General features: G+C 46.0%; 1 long non-coding RNA gene across 1 annotated transcript in view; it reads left to right on the top strand.

Moving 5' to 3' along the window:
- LOC148149062 (uncharacterized) overlaps window positions 1-23,591 on the top strand; it is a 119,974-nt gene extending 96,383 nt beyond the window's left edge. Inside the window, exon 3 of the long non-coding RNA XR_015758323.1 lies at window positions 23,353-23,591. This is a non-coding gene — a long non-coding RNA (uncharacterized LOC148149062). The remainder of the gene's footprint in view (window positions 1-23,352) is intronic.
- The last annotated feature ends 949 nt before the right edge of the window (window positions 23,592-24,540 follow it).

Raw genomic sequence — 24,540 nt, 5'->3', positions numbered from 1 at the left:
AATGTCAACTCCATCTCAGCTTTTCAAATCTATCCTTATCAAATGTTTCCCAGTTTCTTTCTCTTGGGATTCTGAGACCTATTTTTCATGATTTATTTTTGAGTCAGTTGGCATGAACCTCTCACAATTCGGACGGCCTAAACTTGCTCATTTTAAACAAGTTGAAGGTTTCTATCCAAACTCTCCTGACTTGGGAGCTGTACTGGCGAGAAATCACTCCTGCTGAGGTGACTGGTGCCCCTGGATTAATTAAAGAGCCTGGTTCTCCCGCTCAGAGAAAGTTAAAACCTGCTTCTGGACTCAACTCATGAGTGTACAGAACTAAAACATAGAACCTTCCATTCTGAAGTTAAAGCAAATTTAATTCATGCAGTGGCTGTCCTGTCATAAACACAACAGTGTAAACATTTTTATCCATTTAACACCACAGGGTTTCTCCCAGGCTTAACTACAATTACATGTTTTCTAAGATTCGGGGATGCTGGTGTTGGACTGGGTTGTACAAAGTTAAAAATCACACAACACCAGGTTATAGTCCAACAGGTTTAATTGGAAGCACTAGCTTTCAGAGCGCTGCTCCTTCATCAGCTGATAGTGGTGGATGTTTTCTCAGAATTGATTTGATTTGATTTGATTTATTCTAGTCATGTGTACCTAAGTACAGTGAAAGGTTTTGTTTTGCGAGCAGTACAGGCAGATCATAGTAAGCAAGGACAGATCATAGGGTGCTTAGACAGAGCGAAGCATTTAAGGTTACACTGCACAGGAGGGGCATGAAGCAAGACCAACATTAGCAAGATCAACATTAGAATCAGAGAGTCCATTCAGCAGTCTGGTAACAGCCGGGAAGAAGCTGTTCTTGAACCTGTTGATGCATGTGTTCAAGCTTCTGTATCTTCTGCCTGATGGAAGAGAGCATTACCAGGGTGGGAAGGATCTTTGATGATGCTGGCAGCATTTCCATGGCAACGAGACATGTAAATGGAGTCCATGGATAGGAGGTTGGCTTCCATGCTGGTCTGGACTGTGCACACAACTTTCTGCAGTTTCTTACAGTCTCGATCAGAGCCATTGCTCTACCAGGCCATTACATACCAGGGCAATATGCTTTCTATGGTACATCCAAAGAAGTTGGTGAGAGTCCTTAAGGACAGGCTGAATTTCCTAAGCTGCCTGAGGAAGAAGAGGCGTTCTTGTCCCTTCTTGACCGTCGCATCTACGTGGGAAATCCAGGATGGATTGTTGATGTATTTAACTCACTGTTCCACATTGACTTTCTGATCTTTTGAAATTAAAAACCTTCAAAGGACAAACTTAATTGAACCAAACTAATTATATAGACAAAAATTGCTCCTAATTGACTAGGGACTTAATTCTAGTGTTGAACCCCTCTCTGACTCTTACTAGGCTTGCAAAATACCATCATCTCTCAAAATGATTATTGTTCCTCCCCAGGATGTTGCTGGCAAAAACTGCACTTGTGACTGAATGGGTTTGTTTCAGCGGGTCATTTCAGAGGGCAGTTAAGGGTCAACCACATTGATCTGTCTCTGGAATTACATGTAAGCCAGACTGAGGCGAGCAGTCCTACCCTAAAGGGAATTTGTGAACCAGATGGCATTCTGGCATTCAATGATAGTTTCATGGTTGGCGTTACAAAGATCAGCTTTATATCCCAGATTATCTCAGAGTACAACGGAATCTAGATCAGATGGACCAATGGGCTGAGGAGTGGCAGATGGAGTTTAATTTCAATAAATGTGAGGTGCTGCATTTTGGGAAAGCAAATCAGAGCAAATACACTTAATGGTAAGGTCCTGGGGAGCGTTGCTAAACAAAGAGACCTTGGAGTGCAGGTTCATAATTCCTTGAAAGTGGAGTCACAGGTAGATAGGATAGTGAAGAAGGCGTTTGGTATGCTTTCCTTTATTGGTCAGAGCATTGAGTATAGGAGTTGGGAGGTCATGTTGAGGCTGAACAGGACATAGAGTCATAGGGATGTACAGCACGGAAACAGACCCTTCAGTCCAACTCGTCCACGCAGACCAGATATCCCAACCTAATCTAATCCCACCTGCTAGCACTTGACCCATAACCCTCTAAACCCTTCCCATTCATATACCCATCCAGATGCCTTTTAAATGTTGTAATTATACCAGCCTTGACCACTTCCTCTGGCAACTCATTCCATACACGCACCATCCTCTGCGTGAAAATGTTATCCCTTAGGTCCCTTTTAAATCTTTCCTCTCTCACCATAAACCTTTGTCCTCTAGTTCTGGACTCCCCCACCCCAGGGAAGAGAACTTGTCTAATTACCCTGTCCATGCCCCTCATGATTTTATAAATTCCTACAAAGTCCAGGCAGTGGAGTGTTGGCAGGGTTCTACAAGCCACTCTTCCATGGTTACATCTTGCCAGGGTGTCCTTGGAGAGGGAGGTCTCTGACAGTAAGCTTCAGATCTTCCGTGACTCGGGGGGCAGCACAGGAGTGGGAGTGAATTGCCATATTCCCACAACTAAATGTTAGTTGATGTGTGCATGTTGCTTTTGGGATTTGCTTGAGATTAATACCAGGGTCATGGTGCAGGTGTGCCCCCTTTAATTTGGTGGGTTTTGATTATTGGATCCCTGTGTTTTACATACCTGCCAACAATGCCAAAATGGTATGGGTGATTTAAACTGCACAGATATTATATAAATGCAACTTTATTCCGTAGGCAAGAAATCTTTATAGACATTAAGGATCACAGAATTGTTATGGTGCAGTAGGAGGCCATTCAGCCCATTGTGCCTGCACTAATTCTATCCCATTGTGCCAATCTCCCTGCCTTTCCCCCATTTCACTGTGCACCATTTCGATCCAGATAACCATCCAATGCCCCTCTCGGATTCCTCAGGACAAATGTGAAGGTTGAATGTAGAGAGATGAACTGTTTCCAGTGGATTTCTGTCCAATGTTGCTGATCCACCAGGACATTGTTAAGGAGGTTAACTCTTAACCAGCTGGGTAATAAACTCTGGAGGAGGGGCTCCTAATGCTAACCTCCTGTGACTGTGTAACGCTGATTATCTTGCCTCTCAGAAATGAAGAGGATCTTTTACTCCCCATGGCCTCACGATCTCAACCGTTTGGTCCATATGGCCCACCTGGGTCTCCTGAAGCTGTTGGCCCTCACCCCTACCATTTCCCAGCTTTCTAACCAGCCTTAGTGGCTTTGGTCTGTGTCCCTGCCTCCTTGATGCTGACCCACCAGTCTGGAACTCAGCTCCAACCCCTGGCTGCAGCCCCTTCTCTCTGTTTATCTCCATCACTCCCTGAGACTCCTCCAGCTCAGTGGTGCTGTCAGTCAGTCTGGCGAGGGCTCCTGCTCTTATTCCCCTCCCTGCTTCCCTAGCCAGAATCAGAGGCTTCCTGCCTAAGTTCTGTCCCTTCTTCTTGACCATAGGCACACATGCCCTCCACTTGCCAAAGACCATGCTCCCAACCTGGGGAGTGCCCAGAGTAATGGATGTACTCTCCCTCACCATCGCCCCCTACTATCAGAGGCCCCACTCCAGTAGCTCAGGGGGAGGTGGCAAGGAGAAATTTGCCCCATTTTGAGGTTTGATCATTTCAAAAAAACAAAGTTATCAATGAGTCACAGAAAACCTGGGCATCATCCGAAGGCAAGTGCCATATTTTGAAGAACCGAATGGTAATTTTCTTTCTCTCTACCAATGACGAGTTTCTGAAGGGAAATCATTCTGACTCAGCTAAGCCTGAGTGACAAGACCCGTGTAATAAAGCATATTGTAATTAATGACCAAACGTGTTCTCTTAGACAACGGGCAAGACTTAATTACAAGGCTTTTTGGGTTTGCCAATTAGATGCAGTGTCGCATTCAGTGCTTCCAGCTCCTGAACCTTCCATTTCTGAAAATAACATAGTTTTGTCACTCAGTGACTCAACTCCTGGTGAATTGCATACAGCAGATGTTGTTCCGAGTAACTGCACTTCATCTGCTTTGTCACTCAAGTGAATAATTGCTTTGCCACTCAAATTCTTCTCGTCTAATAGATATATATATATTTAATATATCTGGATATATCTTTCCGTCCGCAGATGAACAAAGTGTTGTCAGTAGTTTGGCAGCCAGCCACATATTCTCTAAATTGCAGACTTTTCACTCTGAATAACTTTTTTTCTTGAGGAAATATTTTATTGCACTTTTATCTCCTTGTAAGATTGAGCTCCTTTATTGAGGCCTGTTCAGTTGTATTTTTATCATTCAGGGTCTTTGGTGCTGATATAAATGCATTAATCATGTGGGCTCCCCCACCCCCTGATTGCGGACATCGTTAAAATCAAACTCAGCAAAACAGAACTTGAGAGTATGCTGCAAAGAAGAGGCTGTCTCTTGAAGCTTTTCATATCAGGGCAGATGGCAAGAATTCCAAATTTCAAAGGGAACAACAACTTATACTACTCCAGTAAATGGTGCTGATTGGTTTGCAAGACCATAATCGGTTGAGGTATTGCCATAGAGAATACACCAGGGAATTATTGTCCACGAAAAAGACCCTGAGCTTCCAGGTGCCTGCCACATTAACACCCCACCCTGTTCCCTGGCCAATGTCTCTCTCTCTCTCAGGCTTACTGCAGTGCTGCAGTGAAGCTCAGCATAAGCTGGAAGGACAGCACCTTGTTTTCCGCTTGGGGACCCTGCAGCTCTCCCGACTCAATATCGAGTTCAACAACTTTAGGGCTTGAGCTCTCCCATGTTCTTATCCCAAACCCCACACACCAGGAGAAAGTGAGGACTGCAGATTCTGGGGATCAAAGGGAACAACAACTTAAACTGTTCAAGTAAAGGGTGCTGATTGGTTTGCAAGACCATAATTGGTTGAGGTATTGCAATAGAGAATTAAACTATGGTGAATTAAACTCCATCAGCTGAGAAGTGGCAGATGGAGTTTAATTCAGATAAATGCGAGGTCCTGCATTTTGGGAAAGCAAATCTTAGCAAGACTTATACACTTAATGGTAAGTTCCTAGAGTGTTGCTGAACAAAGAGACCTTGGAGTGCAGGTTCATAGCTCCTTGAAAGTGGAGTCGCAGGTAGATAGGATAGTGAAGAAGGTGTTTGGTATGCTTTCCTTTATTGGTCAGAGTACTGAGTACAGGAGTTGGGAGGTCATGTTGTGGCTGTACAGGACATTGGTTAGGCCACTGTTGGAATATTGCGTGCAATTCTGGTCTCCTTCCTATCGGAAAGATAGTATGAAACTTGAAAGGGTTCAGAAAAGATTTACAAGGATGTTGCCAGGATTGGAGGATTTGAGCTATGGGGAGAGGCTGAACAGGCTGGGGGTGCGTCGGAGGCTGAGGGGTGACCTTATAGAGGTTTACAAAATTATGAGGGGCATGGATAGGATAAATAGGCAAAGTCTTTTCCCTGGGATTGGGGAATCCAGAACTAGAGGGCATAGGTTTCATGTGAGAGGGGAAAGATATAAAAGGGACCTAAGGGGCAACATTTTCACACAGAGGGTGGTATGTGTATGGAATGAGCTGCCAGAGGAAGTGGTGGAAGCTGGTACAATTGCAACATTTAAGAGGCATTTGGATGGGTATCTGAATAGGAAGGGTTTGGAGGGATATGGGCCGAGTGCTGGTAGGTGGGACAATATTGGGTTGGGATATCTGGTCGGCTTGGATGGGTTTGACCAAAGGGTCTGTTTCCATGCTGTACATCTCTATGACTCTATGACTCTATCAGAGATGAGAGTGTGGTGCTGGAAAAGCACAGCAGGTCAGGCAGCATCTGAGGAGCAGGAAAGTCAATGTTTCAGGCTAAAGCCCTTCATCAGGAATGAGAAGCTGTGCTTTTCCAGCACCACAGTCCTATTATCACACAGTCTGCTATTACCCATCACCCATTGTTAGCCACTAACAGTCCTCATTAGCAGCTATTCACCCTCCTAGTCAGATTATTATCCAGTCCTTTGTCTGTCCAACTCTTCTACTCATTCTTTGGGCTCTATCCCCACTCTTTACCCCACCCCTCATCTTTTCTTCCGCATAAAATAGCATCCTTTTCCTGGCTACCATCAGGTATGAGGAAAGGTCACTCAACCCAAAACATTAACTCTGATTTCTCTCCACAGGTGTGCCAGATCTGCTGAGCGTTTCCAGTAACTTCTGTTTTTGTCAGGAATTCTTATCCCCAATGTTTTTGTCTAACTCAAAGGAGGTCCAATACCAGGCACATTTCTTTTACCTGCAGGGACAGGTCCCCCCTGTAGTTATGTGCACTTTCTAACAAGCGTGAGCCATTCACATTGTGATGATGCATGATTCCTCCTTTATCTGAGCAACATGCAGTGTTTTTGAGGTTCCACATGCTGAAGCATTAATGTGCCCAAAATAATTGAGTTTAAGCCCCTCATCCCCAGCTACTCTGGTGGGGTTTTAACCCACTGCAATGGGGTTGCCTCTTAAACGGCCCTCTGGGCAATTAGGGATGGGCAATAAATGCTGAGTTGGCCAGAGACACCCTCAACCCTCTACTGCCTCTGCTGGCAACTCGTTCCAAATGCCCACCACCCTCTGTGTAAAGTACTTTCCACGTGTTTCCCCCTTAAACGTTTTATCCCTCACCTTGAACACGTGACCTCTTGTTATTGAATCCCTCACCCTGGGAAAAAGCTTGTCTCTATCCACCCTGTCTATACCCTTCATGATTTTGTAAACCTCAATCAGGTTCCCCCTCAATCTCCTTTTTTTCGAATGAAAACAATCCTAACCTCCTTATGATGAACTCCACTAGCGCCTGGCTATGGAGCGGAGAGAAGGGAGTTAGTAAAATATCGGGTAACCATGTCAGAAACCTGCTCTGAATGGGATTTTCCCAGTGACAAGCTACAATGCAGATTTCCTGTCTGCTCCAAGGAAAGGGACAATATGTGTAAATAAAAGGCCATACCTTTACATGGTCCATTGTACAGGGGACAAGGCAGATTGGTCAAGGTGTGGGGTCTTCGCTCGCACCCGGCCCCACCCCCCCACTGCCAAGACACAGACACATACACACGATGCACACAGGCGCAAACACTCACATACATGCACACACATGCGCACACACATGCGCGCACACACATGCACATACATGCATACACACGCGCACGCACACACATGCACGTACATGCATACACGCGTGCACGCACACACATGCATGCACATGCACACATGCGCACACACACACATGCACATACATGCACACACACGCGCACAAGTGCAAACATGCACATACATGCAAATGCATGCACACACACACACATGCACATACATGCGCACACATGCGCACAGGTTGCAAACATGCACATACATGCACATGTGCATGCATACACATGCACGAACATGCACACACACATGCACACACACATCCACGTACATACACACACACACACACACACACATGCACATACATGCACACACACGCATCATGCACACACATGCACGTACATGCACACACACACGATGACACACACATGCACATACATACACACACACGCGCATGCACACACATGCATGTACATGCACACACGCGTGCACACACATGCATGTACATGCACACACACGCGCACACACACACAAGCACGTACATGTACACACACGCACACACACATGCACATATATGCACACACACACACGCGCACACACAGACATGCACGTACATGCACATACACGTGCACGCACACACATGCACGTACATGCAAACACACATGCACACACACGCACATTTGACACACATGTGCACAGACGCACACACATACACATGCAGATACACACATGCATACACACACATGCACATACACACTCGCACATGTTCACACACAGGCACATGCACACACGTGCAAGCCCACACATATGTACACGCGCACATTCGCACACATGTGTACACACATGCACACTCATACGGACATGCCCACACACACGTACACGCACACGCTCTCACACACACGCGCACACACACACACGCACACACACACACATGCACTCTTACTGAGATATTTGTATCATCGATAGTCACAGGTGAGGTGCCAGAAGACTGGAGGTTGGCTAACGTGGTGCCACTGTTTAAGAAGGGTGGCAAGGACAAGCCAGGGAACTATAGACCTAAAGCCTGACATCGGTGGTGGACAAGTTGTTGGAGGGAATCCTGAGGGACAGGATGTACATGTATTTGTAAAGGCAAAGACTGATTAGGGATAGTCAACATGGCTTTGTGCGTGGGAAATCATGTCTCACAAACTTGATTGAGTTTTTTGAAGTAATAACAAAGAGGATTGATGAGGGCAGAACAGTAGATGTGATCTATATGGACTTCTGTAAGGCGTTCGACAAGGTTCCCCCAAGGGACACTGATTAGCAAGGTTAGATCTCATGGAATACAGGGAGAACTAGCCATTTGGATACAGAACTGGCTCAAAGGTAGGAGACAGAGGGTGGTGGTGGAGGGTTGTTTTTCAGACTGGAGGCCTGTGACGAGTGGAGTGCCACAAGGATCGGTGCTGGGTTGTCTACTTTTTGTCATTTACATAAATGATTTGGATGCGAGCATAAGAGGTACAGTTAGTAAGTTTGCAGATGACACCAAAATTAGAGGTGTAGTGGACAGTGAAGAGGGTTATCTCAGATTACAACACGATCTTGACCAGATGAGCCAATGGGCTGAGAAGTGGCAGATGGAGTTTAATTTAGATAAATGGGGGTGCTGCATTTTGGGAAAACAAATCTTAGCAGGACTTATACACTTAATGGTAAGGTCCAAGGGAGTGTTGCTGAACAAAGAGACCTTGGAGTGCAGGTTCATAGCTCCTTGAAAGTGGAGTCGCAGGTAGATAGGATAGTGAAGGTGGCTTTTGGTATGCTTTCCTTTATTGGTCAGAGTATTGAGTACAGGAGTTGGGAGGTCATGTTGCGGCTGTACAGGACATTGGTCAGGCCACTGTTGGAATATTGCGTGCAATTCTGGTCTCCTTCCGATCGGAAAGATGTTGTGAAATCTGAAAGGGTTTAGAAAAGATTTACAAGGATGTTGCCAGGGTTGGAGGATTTGAGCTCTAGGGAGAGGTTGAACAGGCTGGGGCTGTTTTTCCTGGAGCGTCGGAGGCTCTGGGGTGACGTTATAGAGGTTTATAAAATCATGAAGGATGTGGATAGGATAAATAGACAAAGTCTTTTCCCTGGGGTGGGGGAGTCCAGAACTGGAGGGCATAGGTTTAGGGTGAGAGGGCGAAGATATAAAAGAGACCTAAGGGGCAACTTTTTCACGCAGAGGATGGTATGTGTATGGAATGAGCTGCCAGAGGATGTGGTGGAGGCTGGTCCAATGACAACATTTAAAAGGCATCTGGATGGGTATATGAATAGGAAGGGTTTGGAGGAATATGGGCCGGGTGCTGGCAGGTGGGACTAGATTGGGTTGGGATATCTGGTTGGCATGGATGGGTTGGACCGAAGGGTCTGTTTCCATGCTGTACATCTCTGTGACATTCATACACACACACATACACACACACACAGACGCACAAACACTCACACACTCACACGTGCAGAGGCCGACTGGGCGCAGAGGAGATTCACCAGGATGTTACCTGGGAAGGGGCGATGAGGAGAGGCTGGATAAGCTCGCGCTGTTGTCTTTTGTGCAGAGAAGGCTGTTGGAGGTGTATAAGATGATGAGGGGCATTGACAGGGTGGATAGGAGGCAACTGTTCCACTTCATTGAAGGGTCAGTATTGAGGGAGCATCATTTAAAGTGAAGGCAGGAGATTTCGAGGGGATTTGAGGATAACAGCTACCACACAGGGGTTGGTGAGAATCTGGATTCCCCTGGAAGGCTGGTTAGAATATTGACAACCTTGAAAACATGCACTCTTCAAATGTCAGAACATTTATTGCCGAGGGGACAGTTAAGAGGCAAGCAAATTGCTGAGGGCCTGGAGTCACATGTAGGCCAGATCAGGTAAGGATGGCAGTTTCCTTCCCTAAAGGATATTAATGCTCCAGATGGGTTTTTCCAACAATCGGCATGAGTTTCAAGGTCATTATTAGACTCTTAATTCAGGGGGATATTTATTAAACTAAAACTCTACCATGGACAGTGGTGGGATTTGAACCCAGCTCTCTAGAGCATTACCTGGGCCATCACCACATAAACAGTCTAGTGACAATACCACTCAGGCATTACCACCTGGACCAAGTGGTCTGCCATGTGTGTATCCCCTGTCACCAATCCTCATGAATCCTCGTGAATACAACGTTCGCAGGATATCTATGGCAGAAAATAGATTCATTCTTGACAAACTTCCCAATAAAAGTTTATTCTAACTTATAAAGTTAATTTATTTGCAGCAAGTTACATTATGCCTCGGTAAGACTTTATGAAATATGCATGAGTATCTACACATTATTGCTACTGAAGCCTTCTCACACTGACTTTCCATCAAAATCATTACTGCCTGCACACTGGAACTTGAAATGCTTAGCTTCTCCTTTACCTCCTGATGGGCGGAGTTTATCACGTGATGTTGGTTAACCCCTTCCAGATACTGACTTGCTGCTGTGACGGTATTCACTGTTGGTGATGTGGTCACCTCTGGGCTGGAGAGGTCATGTTCAGGCAGGGTTGACCACTCTCTGGAACACCTCCGCTGAGACACCTGGGGTTCAGCCGAGCCTGCCATTTTTCACATTCTCTGTCACTGCAGGGCTCCTGAGAAACTCGAAACACAGCACCTTATCTTTCCAGTTGGCTCTCTTCAGTCACCTGCCCTCAACACTGAGCTCAACAACTTCTGGATCACAAAGCGTGTCTCCTGTTTTGATTTGTGTACCTTTTACTTGTTCCTTGTCTTATTTCCTTTACTTTGTTTTGGATAGTGATTATTCGTATGACAATTTCTGTGGGCCTTGTCTCCTTTTTTTTGTGATTTGAATCCTCCAGCTTTACTTCCACTTGATCACTGACTTTGCCTTTTGTCCTTTCCCACTAGGTCAACATCACCAACTTGTCCCATTTTTCAAGCAACGGTCATCTTCTGGGAGATATTAACTCTGCTTCTCTCTCTCTTTCTCTTCATACAGAAGCTGCTGAATACTTACAGCTGTTTTTAACATAATAATTCTTCCAAAATTCCCCAGAACCTCAAGTTGAGGTGCACAATGGGCAGGGTTTAATGATCTCCAGGGTGAGGGTCTTGTCTGATGTTTGGAAATCTGGTGGGAGCCCACTTTCCCCCTCTCTCTCACTCTGGAGCCCCCATTGCAATGATCAGGTCATCAGGCACTTCCCTGGATGGCCACTCCGCTCTTCGAAGGCCCCAGCTGGATAGAAATGGCCGTCTCAAAAGGTGCCAGCCAATCAGAGATGGGAGAGTGCCCACTGAGGGTCTGACAGTGGGGAGCACAGCAGTAGAAATTGGTGATTGATGGAGGTGAGGGTGGGTAGAGAGAGGGTCACTAGCAAGGAGTGGAGGGAGTGGGGGAGAGCGGAGAGGACGGGGTTTCTGAGGGGACCTCCTTTTTCAATGCCCTAGTACAAGATCGCCTTTGAAGCAAGAGGATCTGGGTGTTAGAACAAGGTGGGGAAGATTGGGCCTGGTGCCCACTCCCTCAGTCATACACTGACTGCGTTTCATTGAGGGTGTTCCCCTCTCCCAAAACCCTACCACCAACAGGGGTAGGGGGAGGGGTGTTGGTGAACTGATTTCAGCTCCACATATTGACTGGAACTGCATTAATTCCAGTAGAGTGGGACTGAGGCCCTGGCAAAGTCCTGAAGTGGTCACTTAAAGGGCCTCAATGGACAATAGGATGGAGAGGTACCATGGGCCTGCCTGCGCTGAACCTAACTCTGGCAGAGACTGGAAGGCAGGTGGGGTTTGTGGACAATAAAACTGCCCAATTAAATATGTTCTAGGAGAAAGTGAGGACTGCAGATGCTGGAGATCAGAGCTGAAAAAGTGTTGCTGGAAAAGCGCAGCAGGTCAGGCAGCATCCAAGGAGCAGGAGAATCGATGTTTCGGGCATAAGCCCTTCTTCAGGAATGAGGAGGGTGTGCCAAGCAGGCTAAGATAAAAGATAGGGAGGAGGGACTTGGGGGAGGGGCGTTGGAAATGCGATAGGTGGAAGGAGGTCAAGGCGAGGGTGATAGGCCAGAGTGGAGGTGGGGGCGGAGAGGTCAGGAAGAAGATTGCAGGTTAGGAAGGTGGTGCTGAGTTTAAGGGTTGGGACTGAGACCAAGGTGAGGGGAAGGGGAAATGAGGAAACTGGAGAAATCTGAGTTGCAGGGGAAGGTGCCAAGAGTGGAGGTTGGGTTGGTGAGGGGTGTGGATCTGACAAGGGACGTTCCCCTGCAACCGCAAGAAATGCAAAACTTCGCCCACACCTCCCCCCTTACTTCCCTCCAAGGTCCCAAGGGATCCTTCCATATTCGCCGCAAATTCACCTGCAGCTCCACACACATCATTTACTGCATCCGCTGCACCCGATGTGGCCTCCTCTATATTGGGGAGACAGGCCGCCTACTTGCAGAACGTTTCAGAGAACACCTCTGGGACACCCGGACCAGCCAACCCAACCACCCCGTGGCTCAACACTTCAACTCCCCCTCCCATTCCACCAAGGACATGCAGGTCTTTGGACTCCTCCATCGCCAGACCATAACAACACGACGGCTGGAGGAAGAGCGCCTCATCTTCCGCCTAGGAACCCTCCAACTGCAAGGGATGAACTCAGATTTCTCCAGTTTCCTCATTTCCCCTCCCCCCACCTTGTCTCAGTCCCAACCCTCGAACTCAGCACCACCTTCCTAACCTGCAATCTTCTTCCCGATCTCTCTGCTCCCACCCCCACACCGGCCTATCACCCTCACCTTGACCTCCTTCCACCTATCACATTTCCAACGCCCCTTCCCCAAGTCCCTCCTCCCTACCTTTTATCTTAGCCTGCTGGACACACTTTCCTCATTCCTGAAGAAGGGCTCATGCCCGAAACGTCGACTCTCCTGCTCCTTGGATGCTGCCTGACCTGCTGTGCTTTTCCAGCAACACATTTTCAGCAATTAAATATGTTACCTGCTTCCAATCCTGGCACCAGCAAGAACAGATGACTCTAGCCGAGGTGTTCGAATGGAATGATTGGAAACCAACAATTGCTGGGCAAAGGGACCTGGAGAATAGGAGTAGCATTTGGCCTTTCGACTCTGCTCCCCCATTCAATATGATCATGGCTGATCATCCAAGTCAGGCCCCTATTCCTGCTTTTTCCGTTTTGTCCCAAGTACTGTATTGAGCTCCTTGAAAGCGTTCAATACTTTGGCCTCAGAATGGCATGTAATGGACCATCTGAGAACCCCCACTGGAGTTTAATTCCCTGTCTTGATTTACTGCTGTCATCACCCCTGCTTTCGGTAGTCCATGTGGAATTAAATAACAGGCACCGAGACTTTGAGTTTCAAATGATTGTCTCCATGCATCTTCCAGCATGTCTAATCTTACATAAGATCAAATTAGCATGACAGTGTCATGCTTATTGCAGATCCCTGAGCTGTTTCACCATGAGATTGTACTCAACGCATGTCTGCTGAGCCAATCCATAAACGGCACTGCTCTCGTTCAAGACTCAATGACTTTTAACCCATTAATCCAACCTCCCTGATGTGGAATAAAACCCAAGGAGTACTCTGAGAGGTTTAAAGACCGTCAGCAATTACGGATCAAAAACATAACCTGACCTGGCTACATACAATCTTTCATAGAGTCATAGAGTCAATCAGCGCAGAAACAGACCCTTCGATCCAACCAGTCCATTCTGACCATAATGCCAAACTCCTGGCCCATATCCCTCCAACCCTTTCCTATTCATCTACTTACCTAAGTGTCTTTTTAAATGTTGTAACTGCACCCACATCCACCACTTCCTCAGGCAGTTCATTCCATACACGAACCGTCCTCTGTGTAAAGAATCTGTCCCTCGTGTCTTTTTTAAATGTCTCTCCCCTTACCTTAAAATGCCCCCTAATACTGAAATCCCCCGATTTCATTCACCCGATCTATGCCCCTAATGATTTTATAAACCTGTATAAGGTCACCTCCCAGCCTCCTAGGCTCCAGTGAAAAAGGACCCAGCCTATCCAGCCTTGCTTTATAACTTAAAGCTTCCACACCTGACAACATTCTGTCCTTTCACAAAGATTAACGAGCTCGATAACTTCCGAAGGATTCACGTCCGATGAAGGTTCTGAACAGAAATGGATCTGTTGTTTCAGCTCGGAATGTATATTAAAAACACAAACTCATTTGTTGGATTTTTTAAAAACAGGATATTAAAGATTTATTATCTTCCTTAAGTAGACCCACGTCTTTTTTAAAACTGTGGACTGAAATGAGAAAGAACTATTTCAAAACTTTGGAATTTGAAAGGAAGACTGGGTGTTTTGAAAGTAAGGAATTTGATATCTAATGTGAACCGTGTTTGTGTAGCTGAGTAGCCAGTGACGTGCAGACGAACTGGAGCTGAGGGTTTGTTGATGGGTGAAGCTGATTGGTGTGGGCGAGAGGCCGGTTATCAATGATAAAGATTCTCTGCCTTCCTAAAAAGCCACACGTGTAGTTGTTCGGTAGCTGACCAGCTTGGGCTGTGAGAGAGTCGGACAGAAACTGGTCAGACCAGAAGAGAAACCAGCAGGTCTGCAGCCAGGAAACTACATACCACCCCCCCCCCCCCCCCCCCCCCCGCCACGAATTCTCTGCAGTAAGCACTTTAAACCTGAAAAAAAAACAACTTTTCCTTCCATTTAGCAGAAGTTGCAGGTCGTGACTTTGAATTGGATTAGCCGGAGTCCCTTCATAAACGAGCCAGCCACCCTGTGCCTATTGCAAACTATTGGAATACCTGTAAAAAAGGAGGAGGAACCTTTGGGTCAGCAAGAACCAGCCCAACAGCCCTTGTGAACAAAGACTACAGGACTGTCTCTCCAGCTTTTCCTCTGGCCATGTTTGTTCCCCTGTTTGTCTGTTTGTGTACTTGTAAGGAGCAGTTTCAATTTGTAGCTTTTACTTAATTTAATTTAATTGTTTACCTGCCACTGGAATCTTATTATCAGAGGAAAGAAGTCTGGTTTGTGTTTTCTGACACCCTGGTCTCAAAATCAGGTATTTGGAGATGTTATAGATTAGATTAGATTAGATTACTTACAGTGTGGAAACAGGCCCTTCGGCCCAACAAGTCCACACCGACCCGCCGAAGCGAAACCCATACCCCTACATTTACCCCTTACCTAACACTGTGGGCAATTTAACATGGCCAATTCACCTGACCTGCACATCTTTGGACTGTGGGAGGAAACCGGAGCACCCGGAGGAAACCCACGCAGACACAGGGAGAATGTGCAAACTCCACACAGTCAGTCGCCTGAGGCGGGAATTGAACCCTGGTCTCTGGCGCTGTGAAGCAGCAGTGCTAACCACTGTGCCACCGTGTCGCCCACTATATATTTCTTTCAAATGTTTTAATTTCTGCAATGATTCTGGGATTAGGGGAACTCAGTGCACTTAACCCAGTGAGGTGTGAGCAGCAAGTAACATACCTTGGAAAAGGTAATGAAGAAAAATTGAAAGAGGGTTTCTTTCTGAGCTGGTGCCAATGATGCACAAGATTTCTGTCCAGATCTCCCTTTGTTCTGCAGCCTTTGACTAGGTCACTCCTTTCATGGCTGAGATCACTATTAACGTTTTTCTCTCTAGAGAGAGAAAAGTGTGTCAAAAATACACAAACGACGCCCTTACCGTCTGTTCTGTGGACCCACACTGGGGTCACTAGACACAGCAAGGGAGGGTCATCTTGTGGTGCATGGTAGTGTCCCAACAGTTTGACTGGGAGGTCCAGGTTCAAACACTACCTGCTGCAGAGGTGTGTGTTAACATCTCTGAACAGGTTGATTGGAACATATCTCTATGTATTTTTCTAATCGAGCTGCTCAGAGATTTTATTACACATCTCTGGAGCAGGTGGGACACCTCGCTCAGAGATAGGGACATTAACACTGCACCACAACAGGTGCTGATAGGACAGACCAACTGGACACAGAGACCAATACAGAATCTTTAATTCCACAGCTACTGTTGATCGATATGGAATAATGGATAGTCTTTTCCCACCTGAAGTAAATAGGGAACTAATAGTGAGCTGGTGGATTAAATAGAGCTGACAGATGCAAGATCATTTCCCATGCTCAGGTTGCACACAATTTAAAAACAACTTACAGTCACATAGCATCATTGACATGAAACATCCCAGGGTATCCAATGGGAACATTGTGAAATAAAGTACAACATTCAGTCACACATAAAGGTTCTAGGTCAGGGGCTTGGGGGAGGCTTTAAAGAATGACTTAAAAGGATGGATTTTTAAAAATTCATTCACAGCTTGAAGGTGTCACTGGCTAGGCCAGTTTTTTTGCCCATCCCTGATTGCCCAAAGTGCTGTTAAGATTCAATTACATTACTGTAGGGTTGGAGTCACGTGTTGGCCAGGTAAAAATGGAAGTTTCCTTCCCTAAAGGTCATTAGTGAACCCGATGGGTTTTTTTCCGACGATGGATTCATGGTCATCTGTATTCTCTTAATTCCAGATTTTTATTGAATTCAAATTCCACCATCTCCCATGGTGGGTTTTAAACCTCAGTGCATTATCTGGATTAACTATCCAGTGATTATGCCACGAGGCCATTGCTGGATGTGAAATCAAACAGTGACTTTGGGGGGGATATTCTAGAGTTCAGGGCCTAGACTACCAAAGGCTCGGGATTGCACAAGAATCCAGCATCATTGGAGAGTAGATATCCTGGAAGATTGAGAGTTTGGATATGGTGGATGTAAGTTTGCTCGCTGAACTGGAAGGTTCATTTCATCACCATACTAGGTAATATCTTCAGTGGGCCTCTGGGCGAAGCACTGCTGATAATTCCTGATTTCTATTTATATGTTTGGGTTTCTTTGGGTTGGTGATGTCATTTCCTGTGGTGAAATCACTTCCTGTGGTGATGTCATTTCCTGTTCTTTTTTCCGGGGATGGTAAATGGGGTCTAACTCGATGTGTTTGTTGATAGAGTTCCAGTTGTAATGCCATGCTTCAAGGAATTCTCATGTGTGTCTTTGTTTGGCTTGTCTGAGGATGGATGTGTTGTCCCAGTCAAAGTGGTGCCTTTCCTCATCTGTATGTAAGGATACTAGTGAGACTGGGTCAGGTCTTTTTGTGGCTAGTTGATGTTCATGTACCATGGTGACTAGTTTTCTGCCTGTTTGTCCAGTGTGGTGTTTGTTACAGTCCTTGCACGGTATTTTGTAAATGATATTAGTTTTGCTTGTTGTCTGTATAGGGTCTTTCAGGTTCATTAGCTGCTGTTTTAGTGTGTTGGTGGGTTTGTGGACTACCATGATGCCATGGTGGGTCTGGGTAGTCTGGCAGTCATTTCTGAGATGTCTTTGATGTAGAGGAGAGTGGCTAGGGTTTCTGGACGTGTTTTGTCTGCTTGTTTGGGTTTGTTGTTGAGAAATCGGTGGACTGTGTTCATTGGGTACCTGTTCTTTTTGAATACACTGTATAAGTGATTTTCCACACCTGTCATGACATGTCATCACAGGAAATGACATCATCAACCCAAAGAAACCCAAACATATGAATAGAAAGCAGGAATTATCAGCGGTGCTTTGCCCGGAGGCCCACTGAAGATGTTACCTAGTATGGTGACGAAACGTTTGGAAATGAACCTTCCAGCTCAGTGAGCAAACCTACATCCAGAACCTCAACCTGAGCGACAAATCTTCTCAAAACTCACATTGGAGGTGGTTTCAGAGATAAGGGCGGGGGTGATCAGGCTATGGAGGGATTTGAAAATGAAGATGGGGATTTTAAAATTTATGATGTTGCTTGGAGATGGGGAGCCAGTGTGGGTCAGCGAGCTGCAGTAGGGGATAGGGGAACAGGATGTACTGCTGGGTTAAGATACGGACAGGGGAGTTATGGATATCAGGCAGAGTTAAACAAATTTAACTCTGAGCTGTGTAAGTACGGGATCTCCAAACGCCTCGGTAAAGAGGTCAGTTTGAGGGAGTGTTTAAAAGCTGAGAGAGAAGGAAAAGGGTAAGATTTAAGAGAGTGAATTATCACAAGCGGATGATGGATTTCCCAGATTGGTCTGGGAATCACTGGGGAGAATCTCGAAGCTTATCTGAAGCATATTAGACCATCAAAGTGTGGGAAATTGACGGAAATCAAAACCTGCATTTTAATTTCCTGACTGATGGGAATCAGATTTTGCAATTATGAGACACCAGTCCGAATCAGAATGCTCAACATAAAAGATGGCATGCATATTTATTAAGGAGTGAGCAAAGAGAATTCTCAGCAATACACCGAAAAGACTTTCATCTGCAAATTTGTGTCACGGCATCTTTATGAATTACTTTATTTACAGCAGGTGAGAAACAGCAGAATGCTGCAACTCACTTGGAGTCATGAAAGAATTGGGGGAGTGTAAGAGTAAGATTTCTGTGCCAGTAACTCCCTTCGCGTTTTGAAGGTGACAACACACCGTCTTAATCCGACATGTCCTTCAGTTTAGCAACACCAATTTCCCACACCACCCTCACAATAATAATCTTCCATCTGTCAGTGGATCAAGCATCTGATTTGATGAGCTGTGGACATTTATCTATATTAAAAATCTTACATCTGTGCCTCCGTATGATATCTGCCTGCCTTTTCCTTTTGGTGCACGTTACAATTTAATCCTGTGCCAGTGAAGTGGGGGTCAGAGTTTCACTTTTTAAAAGTGACAGTGGGTGGGAGTGGGGTCAGAGCACGATGACATATGCACCTCCATTGAATGTCTGTCAAGCTTATTGAAGAACGTTTTAACAAGTCTGCTACAGAGATTCGAGAATCAATCTCTGAATGGCAATTATGGGTATAATCTAGGACACATTGGAGTCCAATGGGGAACTATCATTGATTGCAACTGATGGTGAAAAGCATTCTCAAAGTGAGATGCTTGTGAATGGGCACCATGCCTCCATTGTCCACACAACACAGAGTCATAGAGTCATTGAGATGCGCAGTGTGGAAACAAACCCTTTGGTCCATCTCGTGCATGCTAACCAGATATCCTAAATTAATCTAGTCCCATTTGCCAGCACTTGACCCATATCCCTCCAAACCCTTCCTATTCATATATCCATCCAGGTGCCTTTTAAATGTTGTAACTGTACCAGCCTCCACCACTTCCTCTGGCAGCTCATTCCATACACGCACCACCCTCTGCATGAAAAACGTTACCCCTCAGGTCCCTGTTAAATCTTTCCCCTCTCGCCTAAAGACTGTGAGGTTTACTGCCTTGACTGCTCCATTCCTCAGTGAGCTCTTGCCTGCTCATTCACCCTTAACAATGACCTTTCAGAGTATATACCTGTCTCTATCTTGTACCCACCCCTCTACCATCTCCACCTCCACCAACGGCACACCGATCCCACGTCCGCACCAATTGGGTACCTCTTGTATTTAAAATCACATCGCATGTGAAATAATTCCACAGAGGCTGCTATCCCATCACCGCGTCGCCCTTTACTTACACATGAACAGTCCTTGAGTTTAGAGCTAGCGCTCAAGGTCAACAGAACCTTTGCCACTCCTGTTCTTATCTGTCAGCCAGGGCTCCCTGACTGGACCAGATTAATGGCCCCAGTCAGGGAACTCAGACTCTACGAGGTCCAATTGGCTGACCTTCTTACCATCACTACACATTGACCCACATTGCCACGCTGTGGGGTCAGGACCTAGGAATATTGCACTTGCCCGGTTCCCAACCTAAGTCTGAAATTTGAAGTGCCAGAATTTTCCCGATGAGAGCAGATTGACTCATTCCAACCGTGTACCTGTATCCAGAACGCTGTACATAAGGGCTAAGAATATGAGTAGGCCATTCAGCCTCTGGGCCCTACTTCCCCATTAAGGACGATCATGGCTGATCTCAACTCAACCTCAACCGCATTGGTCTGTACTGAGAGACATTCTTGATTTCTAGTTCCCAATGTTTTGGACTTTTCTCTATTTAATTTCAAACATTACTAGGAAAGTCAGTTCTCCTAAAATGCGATGGTTGCGTTCTTGTGTAACCGTGTGTTATAGAAAAATTGTGCTTCAGAAACAATGCTTAAAGTGTTGATGATGCAATCACGTTACAGAAAAAACACATACTTCAGAAGATCGCACTTTAGAACCAGTGCCCCCAGTTCGTCAATAGCGTTACAACAAATTTATGTTGATGAAACACGTATTAGAGCCGAACAACCTTATTATACAAATTGTGTCAGGATGGATAAGTTTCAAACTTTCTCCAGAGCCTTATGTCTGCTGTGTATAGATCTTATTGCAATTAAACATGGCCTTTGTGTGACCTTAGCTGGAGTACTGTGTGTACCATCCCTTAGAGTCCACCAAGGCTGATCTGGGAAAATGCAGGAGTGTCCAATGAGACCAAGTTGGTTTGACTGGGCCTGTACTCACTAGAGTTTCAGAAGGATGAGAGGGCGATCTGACTGAAACATATAAAATTCTAACAACGCTGGACAGACTAGATGCAGGGAGGATTATTTCCCAGATTGTGGAGTCTAGAAACAGTCTCAAGATATAGGGTGGGCCACTTAGGACTGAGATGAGGAAATATTTCTTCACTCAGAGAGTAGTTGACTGAAAGGTCTGTTTCCATGCTAGATGACTCTATAATTCCAGAACCCTTTGTTAGCAGAACTTCAGAGAACAACTGTGCACAAGGGTCAGATCCTGGACATCAGAGAAGACACTGTTGGTTGGAATTGTAGCTAAATTCCACCATTAATTGGGTAATAGCCAAGTTGAGATGAAAGTTGTCTTATTTTGGTTGCTATGTGCAATAAAGATTAAATCATTGTTTCAGTACGTGACTCTGTGCAGGACGCCAACTCATGGAGTGTTTCAGGGAACATCCCTGGGACACATGCCCCATACAACCCCACCGCCCTGTGGCCAACAAATTCAACTCCCCCTCCCATTCTGCCAAGGACATGCAAGTCCTGGACCTCCTCCACCGCCAAACCTTAGCTACCTCAAGCCTGGAGGAAGATCGCCACAGCACATTCTCCCTGTGTCTGCGTGGGTTTCCTCCGAGTGCTCAGGTTTCCTCCCACAGTCCAAAAATGTGCAGGTCAGGTGAATTGGCCATGCTAAATTGCCCGTAGTGTTAGGTGAAGGGGTAAATCTGGGGGAATGGGTCTGGGTGGGTTGCACTTCGGAGAGTTGGTGTGGACTTGTTGGGCCGAAGGGCCTGTTTCCACACTGTAAGTAATCTAATCTAATCTTCTGCCTTGGGACTCTCCAACCCATGCAATCAATGTTAACTTCACCAGTTTCTTCATCCCCCCCTCCTCCCACCTCATCCCAGATCCAGCCCTCCAACTTGGCACTACTCTCTTGAACTGTCCTACCTGTTCCTCTTCCTTCCCACCTATCCCCTCCACCCACCTCTCTGACCTAGCACCATCACCCTCCACCTTCATCCAGCTATCGCATTCCCAGCTACCTTCCCCCCAACCCCACCCCACTCCCATTTATCTTTCAGCTCCCTTGGGCACCCTCACATTCCTGATGAAGGGCTTATGCCCAAAACGTCGACTCTCCTGCTCCTCAGATGCTGCCTGACCTGCTGCGCTTTTCCAGCACCACGCTCTCGACTCTGATCTCCAGCATCTGCAGTCCTCACTTTCTGCATTCTGTGAGACTGCTTAGTAAGTAGAACGGTGACTGGTGAGTGATTTAGCCACAATTGAGGGAACCGATTAAGTACGTCCCTTTCAAGCCCATGGCCTGGACTTAGTACCCAGCCCGCGGTCAGACTATCAGCTGCTGTGAAATCCAGATCTTTCTACGCGGTTTCAAACGGCGATGCTTTGAGGAGCAGCTAATCGAATTTCGAGATGTAGATTGACTTCAGTAACAGGTTCAGTTCCTGCAGTAGGAAGGTGAGTACTGCCCTGCGGTGATAACTGCTTCACAAATTCAGGATGCACACTGCAGACTTGAGGCTGGGACTCTGGGCTGATGTTGCTTGTCCCATATAGAGGGAGCATGCTGGCAAAGATACCATACCCGACTGAGGCCTTAAATCGTTTGCTTTATCCTGGGATTCCCTGCCCGAAATGTTTCCCCCAATCCATGCCCATGAGCAAAAATAAACCCAGATTATCTGGCTGTGCTCCCATAGCTCAGTAGGATCTTGCTGTGCACAAATTAGATGCTGCTTTTCCTGACATTTACTGCAACTTCAAAAATACCTCATTGGCTGTTAAATGTTGTGGAGTCCTCCTGGATTATGAGAGGCACCGCACTAATGCAAGTTTTGTTTTGTGTACGCATGAACTTCTTTGGTTTCCAATTCCATCTCCCCACATCTCCCCAGTCTTTGGGGGGGGGGTAATCACAGTGACGCTGGGGGCTATCATTTGGATTTTCACCAGTTATTTTCTCCTTGTGTGTATTACAGGCAGCTCCCAGACGTGAACCTGTGTCCTCCTGTTTGTGAAGCCACAAAGCTTCATGTGACAATTTGCCTCTAATTTTAGACACCTCCTCATCTAGCAGTCATGTGTTTTAGAATTTGTTCATGGGATGCAGGTGTCACTGGATGGGCTAGTGCTGAGGTGAAAGTGAGGAGTGCAGATGCTGGAGATCAGAGTTGAAGAGTGTGTTGCTGGAAAAAACACAGCAGGTCAGGCAGCATCCGAGGAGCAGGAGAATCAACGTTTCGGGCATAAGTCCATCATCATGAAATGCTGATTCCTAATTATCCCTGAACTGAGTGACACTTCAGGCCATTTGAGAGGGTAGTAAAGAGGCAAGTGGGGAGCTATGTGCTGGTCTCACTGTTTTAGTAGTCCATAGGGCCAGGTTAATGTTCTAGGGTTCAAATCCTACCATAGCTGATGGTAACATTTGAATTTAGTAATAACTGCTCTCATGCCACCACAGTCGATTGTCATAAACACCCTTCTTTAGGGAGGGAAATCTTCCACCCTTGCCTGGTCTGGTCTACATGTGACTCCAGACCCACAGCAACAAGATTGACTCTTAGCAGCCCTCTGAAATGGCTGAGCGAGACACTCAGTTCAAGAGCAATTAGAGATGGGTAGCGAATGCTGACCTGATCAGAGGTACCCATGTCTGTTACTGTGGTGAGATTAACTGACAGCTAATATATTATCTCGATCAGGTAAAAACAATGACTGCAGATGCTGGAAACCAGATTCTGGATCAGTGGTGCTGGAAGAGCACAGCAATTCAGGCAGCATCCGACGAGCAGCAACCAGCTCTTTCATTGAACCTGTGATCATTTTGGTGCATCGTTTGTTTGATAACACTCTGGCAAGGAACCTTGGGATGTTTTTTTACCTGAAAGACGCTGTGTAAATGCATCTTGTTGCTTCTGAGTGTACTTTACCTATTGCTCCAAATTTGTAAGGGAGTGTGTTCCCATAGCAGCCTTTATTGTTTTGTGGAGTGGTGGACACAGTTGATTGGAAGGCTGGTGCCAACAGCTCAGGGTTTGACCCCTGTCCTGCTCCAGAGGATCTGATACTGGCCATTCTTGTCGGGCCGAGAGTGGAAATGGTAGAGCCCTGGTTCAAACCTGTCACGGAGCGGAGAACTCAGAGAGAAGGTCCATCACCCCAACACCTTCCAGTTCTTACTTTCCAAAGAAAAGTAGAATGACAAAGCTAACCCGGAGTTTCAGAAATGAGAACGGGGTTGAAAGATTTTTGCCTCACGCCCTGAAGAATGATTTCATCCTGAATCTACAACAAACATTTGAGATAGAAAGCTGTTTGATGGAAAATCAAACCATCGCTATTGGGCAGAGACTGTCTGGATTGATTTAGGCAGACTGGGAATTAATTAGTGCCTGGGAAATCATTCTCCAGGATGAAAAGTCTTTGTTAATTATCTCCTGGTGTCATCCAACGTCACATTTTGTTCTGAATAACTGTGGGTAACAAATAATTCTTCAGTGTTAATTTGCAATGATCCTGCAAGTGTATTTTTTTTTGCTTCATGCTGTTTCTCCTGAGTCTGACAGGAATGTGCTTCTCAAATAATTCTCAAGTAATTGCAGGTCGATTTATCTCGGTTGGCTGGACAACCAGTGTGTGATGCTCACAGTATGGTTTAAATTCATGCACTGAGGTTACCATGAAGGATTCCCCTTCTCAACCTCTCCCCTTGCCTGAGACATGGTGACCTTCAGGTTAAACAACCACTTCTCTCATGAGGGAGCAGCACCCTGGATGGTAAGACTATGACGACTTCAGTTTCTTTTGTGAAGTCATGGGGAGGATGAACTTTCACCTCTGACAGTGATACGAATTTCTTCCCAAGAAATATACATTACTCACAAAACATG

Source organism: Chiloscyllium plagiosum, unplaced genomic scaffold, assembly GCF_037043375.1.
Source record: "Chiloscyllium plagiosum isolate Xiang-an unplaced genomic scaffold, Cpla_swu_hap1 HiC_scaffold_10, whole genome shotgun sequence".
Classification (NCBI taxonomy): Eukaryota; Metazoa; Chordata; class Chondrichthyes; order Orectolobiformes; family Hemiscylliidae; genus Chiloscyllium; species Chiloscyllium plagiosum.
The sequence above is the reverse complement of the archived record's forward strand: the minus strand, read 5'-3'. Positions and strand labels throughout refer to the sequence as shown.